This window comes from Lepeophtheirus salmonis, chromosome 3, assembly GCF_016086655.4.
Source record: "Lepeophtheirus salmonis chromosome 3, UVic_Lsal_1.4, whole genome shotgun sequence".
NCBI classification, from domain to species: domain Eukaryota; kingdom Metazoa; phylum Arthropoda; class Copepoda; order Siphonostomatoida; family Caligidae; genus Lepeophtheirus; species Lepeophtheirus salmonis.
Window position 1 is genome coordinate 22,114,600 of NC_052133.2, and position 10,721 is coordinate 22,125,320.

Consider the following 10,721-nt stretch of genomic DNA (forward strand, 5'->3'; position numbering starts at 1 on the left):
ATTGATTTTACTGAAAGTTTTCAAGTAGGTTCTTAAGGCTACAAAGAGGGTTCTGGCAATCACTTTTTTGGCCTTTGAGGTCATGGCCTCCTTAAAAAAGTATTTTCCTAAAATACAAAAAAAAATTACTAAAAAACGACTATTTCAAAAAATAAAGATAGTAAAATTTTAAGAAATATTCTCACTGCGTGTGAGTATATATCTTTGCACACTTTCTTATAAAGGAGAGTATATGGTTTAGAGAAGAAGAAGAAAAAAATGAGAGAAATAAGACAAATGATTTTTGACCATAATATGAAAGTTGACCGAAGGAAAGTTCAATTTCAATATTTTTTCTTCTTTAAAAAAAGGTGTGAAAATACCTAACATGCAGCAGAATAATTCTATTCTTTTCCTCCTATACCCATGAAGCAGAAGAGTTCAAAGTTAACTTTAATTTCTGGGACAGTGCTGGACAAATCAACTCTAGTATTAAGTTATATAAAAGAAGAAGCGAATGTATTGACAAGGGATATAAATCCAGTGAGTTTTTTTAGCCAGGATGTTTTTATTTTTAGAATTGGTAGTCTCAAGAATGAATTTTCTTTTCCTTAGCAGTTGTCATTATTTGTCCATTGCAGAGTAGTGAACATTCTTTCCTAAATGGGTTCAGTTATATTCAAAACCTGATTCAATTTTTGCATGTGCTCATAAAAGACGGAGCATAACCCTGAGAATTTGTTACAGAGTTATAATTGTAAGTCCTTTTTGGACAGAGAGTAGAATTGTGGATCGACAACGGAGAAATTCTAGCAAATGTCCTTGCCTATATCATTTTTACGTCCTCCCTTGTCGCAGATGATTGTAGCTGATCTAATAAAACGTCATGAGCATTATTCTGTCTAACTTTCAAAATATTCATCAAATTGTCAGGGTTACCATGTTGATTTTCGGTTTTTTTTAACATGCCTATTCTACACTTGATTTTCATCATTAGTCATATTCATTATTTCTTAATACGACGCACTGAGCTTTAACTGGACAAACTCCATATTAAAAATGAGTCCTCCTCAGACACAAAATAAATAACCTATAGACAGACAAAATTTGCTTTATTAGTATAGATTTAAAACTAATCTGACAAAGTGCATTTGAACTTTTCAAAGTGCCAATGGATATTACTAATTAGAAATTAAACTCATCAAAAAAGTCAAAATTACACTTTTAATATTAAAATGAAAATAAATAATTGTTAAAATTATGTAAAATGTAGATCTTTCATTTAAATTTTTTAAATGCTTCATCCTTTTTTTGATTGGGGGAGGGGGTTGTAATTTATATCTGCGGAGACAATTCACCAAAAGTATGATACAAACAACTAAAAATAAATAATTTAGAATAGTAATGGTAACGATAATGCAATAATTGAACCTTCTATCGATTTATTAATTAAATAATTTTTGACATCTTTAATATAAATTTATAATTGATGAGTCAAATTCTGTGGCAAATTATACAGTTCAAATACCCACAATTATCTGACTGCATACTAAATATGTGACTTTCGTAGATCAAAATGAAAGGATAGCATCAAGGTAAAGTTGTTAATTTATAGTTGTGACAGATGTTCATCATTAAATACGCCGTTATCAGACATGGAAACTGTAACCTGTAAAATCTGATTATACGAGTTGCAACTTGTACACAATATTTATCTATGTAATCGTTGTTTTTGTAACAGTGGTTTATCAGGGACGCGTTCGCAGTATTATAGTTTGGGGGTGACTTATTTTATGGATTTTTGAAAAAAATCCAAAAATGAAATTTTTTTTTGAATGAAATTTGAAAAATTAATTTTTTTGGAAGAAAAATTCGAAAATCCTAGCTTTTCACTAATAATTAAATTATTTGGAAAAAAAATTCAAATAACAACTTGGGTTGAAAAAAATTTAAAAATCGACAGGTGTTATACAAAAAATTACAAAAACTAATTTACAAATATATAGGGTTTTTTTTTAATTTCGAAAATTTAAAATTTTTCCCCATAAATTCAATTATTAATTTTTTTGGAAAAGAAAGTTTAAAAATCCAAAGTTATTCAGAAAAAATTGAATTTTTTTGAAAATATTTCGAAAATCCAAAGCTTTTCTCCAAAAATTAAATTTTCTGGAAAAAAATTTCAAAAATCCACAACTGCTCACAAAAAAAAAAAGTTTAAAAATTCACAGCGATTCACAAAAGAATTAAATTTTTTGGGAAACAAAAATTTGGAAAATTAAATTTGTTGTAAAGAAATTTCGAAAATCCAAATATAACATTTTCTACTAAGAAGTAAAAATTCCTTAATTTGGGAGGCCATTCTTGTACATCAAGCAGTCCCAATACATGAAGACATCAGTTGTGTTTTTAAATTGTAAACATGGATCCATAATAACGTCCTATGAAGTTAAATTTGTTACAAAAATCCTATTTGTACCACTCCTAAATTAGGAATGAGGAGAGTATTTCTACGGTCTGAGAATACGGTTTGGACCGAAATATCGGTCCTATGAATAATTCACTTAATACCGAACAGGAAATAAATCGGTCTTGAACCGAGTCTCAACACTAATATAATATGTACATTAGCAATTAGGTATATTTATAGCAAAAAAGAAGTGTCTTTATGCGTAAAATATGGAACGTTATCATTATACTATGTATTTGCTTCATGCAAGTCTTATAAAAAAAATATTATTTGCTTGCCTGCTTCTTTTTGACTATTATGAATAAAAGCATAGTAGATCAATCTACTACTAGTACAGCTATGCAGTACCTATGTAATAACTACTAGGTTGTAAGTTGGACGACTCCTGTTTCAAACGCAAATCCCTGTGGTATATAAAATACTTACAAGTCGTGGATGTGGTAATGTAAATCTGATAATAATAGTTTTGTGAAGGCGAGCACACAATAACAATATCCCAAGTATATGATGAAGAAGCTGGGACGCCGAGTTGACTAACGTAGCTAGAACACAAATATTATATGTATGTATGTATGTATGTACATTCTGTATACGAAATCAGTTTCTTGTAAAAAAAAATATATATATTAATAAGAAGTATAAAGTCATGATAAGACGTCGAGGAAAGAAGGAGTACCTTTAACCGTTCCACCTTTTTCTTACTCTTCTTCTTCTTCTTCTTAATTCACCAAGAATTAAGCAACAAGATTTTTTATCCAAAGTATTAGTAGTTCTGTGTCTTCGAACAATGTATGTACCGTCTCTCTCACCCTTCATCATTCAGTATTGAAGCCATAATACAAGTGTATTAATAGTAGAGCTGTACAGAATACATGGATTGAGGTAAGAATTCATTATTTTCTATGTACAATATATTTATAATCTTTGGAAATGAATCCATTTGTTAGTATTTTGTGCCATTAGTTCTTAGTTATAAATACCTTAGAGATGACATTTCATTTTTATTAGAGACATTATATAATATTAAAGGACGTAATCAGTTATTTATTGGCCTATTAATGGTGGTGAGTTATCATCCATAGTCACTCTAATCAGCCCCCCAATTACAAATTATAATTACAGCACTAAAATATATAGACAGTAATATAAAATAATTTCCCCATGGAAATGAAAACCTCCTGTAATTTTCCAAAGATCCATCATTTTTTGTGTGGGTATATTTTATAATATCATGAGTCCTACAAATTAGATACCCATGTTATTTCTTCCTGGCTATGGGTATATTTATCATATTGTTGCTTTTTGGGGTTTGATTATTATTAATATTTCTACTCTAGGGGTTTTTTATTTTCTCTAAATTACTGGCTTTGCTTCGTTGTTTTTTTTCTCTTCCACAAGAATGTTTTATAAATATAATCTACAAAAAATTGGAGTGAGTATAATGTAGGTCATTTTGTAGTTGGGCGCGGTGGGCCGGATTAGAGGTAGCTCCTGCTTTTACATGGAATCATAAACATCTCTTTTTCGAAGCATGGATATTTATGTAGTAGTAACCTATATTTATTATTTAAAAGAAATAATCAATTCATGTTATGAATGACTCGACTTGGCAAAGGTTTTAAAACACTGAGTAAAAATAACAAGTCAAATATATATATTTTATCCTAGTTTTGTATATAATATTCAAAGAAAGATGTCTGTATATTTAGTAATCATACTTTCAAGCGTGAATTGAAGGATTTCTTACTCTGTCTACATACGATAATAAGTATATTCAAGTTGGAAATAGAATTGGGAGTATTTCTTCTCCATCTTCTGACATTTAAGAAGAAGATATTTCTTCTACACCAAATGTTAATAAACATCTTGGGAAAATATCAAAACAATAAAATATATTGTACTACGAAACGAGCACTATGTTTTAAGGAACTCTCATAGTCGTATTATAATTTATATATAAATTCCACGAATTACCCATGGTTTTGTCTATATAAAAAAATCATTTGGCACCACCTGTTACACTTAGTTAAATATTAATACAACATGTACTAATACTCACTGCCATGTCAGGTGGGCGTTCATACATTATATAAAAGCTAGTAGGGTAGAACTATGTAGCTTTTTTAGTAGCTTTTCAACATGATAATATAGACATGAAAAGGAAGGGAAATGAGGAAAGATAATGATAATTTCTTTTGATATTTTTCCGCTTTAAAAGTTTATAAATATAAAAGTGCCTTAATGATCAAAATTAAGAAAATTAATGTGAGAGGTTGAGTGATTCAACGGAACATTCCCCCTCCTATCCTTTTTAAAAAGGGGTATTATGTAATTATACTATTAATAATAGATGTCCCATTCGTACTCTCTATTCATAAAAGTAACCATGTATCTAAGAGTACAGGTTTAACTTCCTTCGAGGATGAGTAGAATATTTTGTAATTGTTACTTTGGATTGTCGAAAGGAAATGGTTCTGTGTATATAGTATGACTCTTGTGGAAGTTTGTATTGTATTTTATTACAACTGCTAATCATATTATATGTAGCAATATTTCTTATTTTTTTCTACGTAAAAGACATAGTACTATTCTTTTGTTTTCACAAAAATATGAGTTAATAAAATGGCAGACTGCAATGATAATCCAGGTAAAAACATTGACGAAAAAAATTCGTCTCAGAAAATGAACCATCGTCATCATCTTTCTTGATTGAAACGCCTGAGGTGGAGTTTTTTTGTTTGTTTTTTCAATAATTATAATGCAGAGGATTGCTATGATTTATATTATTGTTGACAGTGCTCCAAAAAAATAAAGACAACATACGGTATGACTAGTAAATGACTCCTAATCGATCTAATTTCATCATATACATTCTATGTATCAAGCAAGTAACATTTTTATAAATAAAATCTCCATTTTCCGGCCGTAATCTTCATCTATCTGACAACCTTGAATAGCTAGAGGGGAGAAAAAATAAAATAAAAAGTAATAAATAGGGGTGATATTTAATTGTTATTCCCATTATGAGTCAAAAATAAAATAACAAACCAATTATATTTGATTATTTAATACGTTAGAAAAAATATGAAGTCATTTCCCCATTTCCTTTATTTATTTTTTCATTAACATAAGTATATTTATTTATAGAGTGTATTGTTAAATTGTACAAACAGCAAGTTATTTGTTCATTTATATAATTTGCTCCAACAGCTCTTGCGTAATATACATAAGATATGAGCGGTCAACTCACTCAAATAATAACTACAAGCTGTGTCTTTATTATATGTTCTGCAATTTCTTGTTTTTTCACGTTCTCTCTCTAGCTTTTCAAACATGCATTATATGATAAAACAAATCGAATATCTGTTAATCAAGCAAATAATAATTGATCTATTGAGAGTTATTATTATTTAATAATCTGTATCAAGGAAAAAAATACTGGTTTGATCTAGAATCTGTAATTTACAACAATCATATGTAGTTTGATGATGTAAAAGGAAAGACGCTTTTGATGAAAACCCCTTTAGTTGATAATATTAGCACAAAAAAATATGTATACAATTTCAATAGAAGGTTGAGTGAGGGCTAAAGAATGTACATTAACAAAGAATTAATTTATTTAATGGTTATTAATAATATCTAATTTATTGTGCATTGAAGCGGAGTTGATCTTAGATGATGGTTTATTTCTTATTTTAATCTGAAAGGGTTAAAGTAATCTATCAATGGATGGACAAAAGGAATGCTTCAATAAATAATTCCATTCTTATATTCTCTCAAATATTTTTATAATAGAATATTAATTTTGTATATTTATTTATATTGTTTGACCGATGATGGCGAACGTTTCCCATCAAAAAGTGGTCTATTTTTGAGAGGTGGAAAATGGATATCAGCTAACTATTATTTGGTTACCTATAATAATATTATAATATGCATTAATTTTTGATTGGTAGTAACATGATTATGTAATCATTATTTACTTTTTCTTTTTAGGTAAGAAGAAACTATTTAATGTTATATATCTAATGGTCCACGCTGTTTGCAATAAGTGGGAAATAATGGACGTTTCATCCTACTCAATCATGGGTCATAAATTTATATGTAGTTCAGGAGTGCATTGTAGTTGCATTGTATATTTTATCCTACCTCTTGTGGTATATTTAGAAAAACCATAGTCTTATGTGCAATGCTTCCGCACTGCAAGTCCTTGGCTCCATAAACTGCATCACTACCTTCGATTTCTGTCCGGACAGAACATACTTTTTTATATTATGAATACTAGATTGCGAGTTTTGTTGAGATGAATGGCCAAATGGCCGCAATTTCGATCTGTTTCATACCTTTAGATCGAGTTGATTCATAGTCTACGTGAATATTTTTTCCCAACGCAAGATGTCGCTTTTTATAATACCATGATTCATGAATGATTAAAAAGTAACCTTTTCCCCCTTTCCAAAATTCACCTAGATAATTAAAAAGGGGGATCCCTGGAGATTACATAGTTAGTTATAAGTAAAGGACTCTAGGCAAAGAGTAGACTCTCAAGGCAGGGAAGGTAGGATTTAGAAGTTCTCAATTCTGATTGAGTTATAATTAGAAACTGCTACATGTTCCTCCAGCTAGGCACACAGGCGAGGGGGGTGAGTGAAGGAGTGAGCCCTCCCCCTGAAAAGAGAAGAATTAGGGCCAATTACGTTAGGAACATAGTGTTCCTTGTCCTTCGATTGAATTGCTCATTTTTCCCTTGAGCGCTCATTCCCTCGAGTCCTTTAATTATAAGTTAATATTCAAATATACTCAACGCTCCGTAGTGGACAAATTAGTAATTGGGTAAACAAGTATATTTGGATAAATATTGATGACGTTGTCCTCGTTTTGCCATTTGCTTTATTTTTTCTGTTTGATGTACACAACTGACCACTCGGATGCATTCTATCCAATTAATTTGCAAAAGCTTGCAGGATCTCAAATTATTCAGTCACTGTTGAATAAGTATAAGAATTATCGGTACTACTGAAATGAGGGGAAACAACTTCTTCAAATAAGTTAATTCCCCATTTTTTTAGGACTTTTTTTTAACATACCTAGTAGAACTTTGATACTTTGCATTAATCGTTAAATTTTTATTGAAACACTAGTGTCGCACATCAGCTGACAAGACGTTCACGGACGTTAACAGTTCTTATTTCATTGGTTATTGAGAACAAGTTATAAAAAAAAGCCCCACCAAACTGTAAAAATGTCATAACATTTATAGTTACGAGTGTTTTGTCAATGATGATAACTACTATCAAGATGTGCACATTTTTCCCAATTTGGTGTTGCTTTCATTTGTAACGTGAGTGAAAACACTCTTATTGATATATCACATCATTACCTGCTTTATTGTATTTATCAACTTTTCTTCGAGAAAGAAATAGAAAAAAGGCCCAAAATCAATTCTTAACATCTAGTCACTATCAAAGTTAATAGAAATAGAAGGATATACCATTACGCGTTTACGACTGATGTTTGACTTCCGCCACGCTTTTAATATTGACGTCATGATAAATGAGTGGTTGTGTGTTTTGTCAAAATCTGCCTGTCTTGCCCAGCAGTCGATGCAATACATCAGATTGAAAATTCTAACAAGGACGATTACATGATGGTCTAACCTTGTATTTCTATTAACCTTGAGTATTATGAAGTTATTATTCAATAACTTTTTGAAATGTTTCACAGCCTGACACTACTGATAAGGGGGAAGGAAGCAGACCATTGACAGCTGACAATAAAATACATTGTATATTTGTTTATTAGTGAGGTAGTACTTTGATACAGAACCATAGAGAAAGATAGAAAGACTAGGTGAGATAAAGGGATCAGTAAAACGTTTTTCACAGTCATTTGTCAACATATATATTCTATCAGCTCCTATTTATATAACGCATCAAAGTACTAAGTACCAACTGTTCTTTTTTCGTTATTATCTTAAGGCAACTCAACTATGTAGTTCTCAACATTCTCGCAACCCTAATATTATATCTTATTCCTTTATATATTACATACTTTGTTTATTTGAAATACATGAATTTGAAGTCATTTTGAAAAAATAGTTTTCTTTTCATTCCTTTCCCAACTCAAAATGGAGAATGACATCACTTTTTGTTTTGTTTCTTTGTTCTACTAATATTTATTGTCCATTTTCTAAGACTTCTATGGAAATTGCACATTTGTATTTCCTTTCTAAACGTCTATATTAAAATATGAAAAAGTTTTTTATGTGTCTGTATTGTGTAGTTATGACTTATAAAAAGATACAAAGAAGGAGGGAGGGAAGGTAATACGAGCCTTGGAAGTAAACTACTAAAGCACTTTTTGTATGAATTGTGTAAAATGAGTACATACTATTGTGCTATATCAGTGTCTATTAATATTATAATACATTCGTATACACAATTTTTACAATTTGACCCATTTTTCATATGTGCACCGTCAACATAAAAAAATCTTGTAAAAATAGATAAAATCTTACTTTTTCTAGCAAGGGAGAAAAAGTAATTTTGAATTTCCCGCCCTAAGTACATCGTGGTCATTATTGCTCACATTGAATCATACGATAAGGCGATGCAAAGGTGTGACTGTATACGGGCCCGATACTCTTTTTGGTTCGTGTTGTACAGCAGTAGTTCGAACGATTTTTCCAACTGCTCAATTTTTCGCTCTGCTATTGGCAATCCAACCATTTGAAGGTGGTGAATGAAAAGAAGTTGCCGGGATTGCTGAATAGGAGACAATAGGTCATTAACAAGACAACGCCAGTGGCCACGCATCTTTGATGACGCGCCAGAAGTTCTGAGAGCTCAGACGGGAAGTTCTTAAGCATCCACTCTACAGTTCGGACCGGGTGTCAAGTGATTACCACTTGTCTATAGCCAATGCGCTTGTGGTTACAAATTTAGCCTCAATAAAGGCCTGTGATAATTGGTTGACCAAGTATTTTGTCAATAGGGCAAGGGATTCTTCAACTCTATAAGCCTTTTTTAAAAAATATCGTCTTATGTCAAGGATGTCCAACCTTTTAATATAATGGGGCGCATTGCCACTTCAAATATTTTAATGTGCCGCAGAAACTATTAAATTAAATTTCATGAGAAATAACTAGATAAAAAAAACTATACATTACAAATTTATTTAAACATTTTGCCAAATATAAAATCAGTCAAAATCTAATTTTTCAATCCCAAACGTCTTTAAAAAAGGCCCATCTGTCAAACGTGTTGGAGTATCGTAAAATACGAGATGACGTCAAATATTTTACAATATTTGTTCGCATTAGGCGTTTTCTACACGTTTTGATTATATTGAGACAATTTTGCTAAGAAATACTATTTTAAGTGAGAATGAGTAGTGGGCCGCACCAAAACATTAGGCAGGCTGCAATGCCGCCACGGTTAGGATATTCCTGTCATGGTTGAAATGGAAGGACAGCTCTGTGTGGATGCAAGTCCAACAGTGATTAACGTTTCCCTCGGGGACAGGGCCTCAGAGTTAAATCGAGGAATTACTCTTTTTTTTTTTTGTTCATTCCTTTTTTTGACCAACAAAGGGTTTTTTTCTATTATTAAAATAGTTATGAAATTAAAAAAGAGAGTCAATTTTGTAATTAATTTGTCTTACGGAATTAAAATAACTTTTTTTACTAATTATTATTCTGATAAAATAAAATAAATAGATTAACCAAAAAAATACTTTAATTCCTTAATAATAATATATTCATTAGCTGATTGTTTTAATTCAATTCCCTCCTTCGATTCATATCTTATGAAATCTAAAAAATTACCCTTAATTTGACCAACTAAGGGTGAAAAGAGGAAGAGAAAAAACAGAGTGCCATGTTCCATGTATAAGGAAGTATTATTTGCCTAAATATATCTACTAATAAAGAGATATATATTTAGATATGAGAGATTAAGGTTTTATAACCTTGTGTTTCTCAAGTATATTATAACATCAGAATAAAAAACCAATATTCCCAACTTTCTTAAAATAAGTGAGAAACAACAGCTGTACTGTTATAAAAACCAATAAAATAGTAAATATAATATTTAGATTCAAACTGGTGTAAAAATAGTTTTGTGATGAAAATGTCAGGATATGATAATCAAACCTTAATCATTCAATTTTTAGGGATTTTAACTACGTTTTCTCTCCGTTATTTGCTGTTTTGCCACCTTATTCCTCCCCATAAATCTCAGAGCAAACTCAATATATGGGTTAATGACTAAGTTAG

At 30.5% G+C, this 10,721-nt stretch overlaps 1 long non-coding RNA gene across 1 annotated transcript; it reads left to right on the forward strand.

Moving 5' to 3' along the window:
- The first annotated feature begins 2,689 nt into the window (after positions 1-2,689).
- Positions 2,690-8,530, forward strand: LOC121114648 (uncharacterized). Its single transcript, XR_005863309.2, has 2 exons — positions 2,690-3,328; positions 6,443-8,530. It is a non-coding gene; the product is annotated as an uncharacterized lncRNA (long non-coding RNA).
- Positions 8,531-10,721: the final 2,191 nt, after the last annotated feature.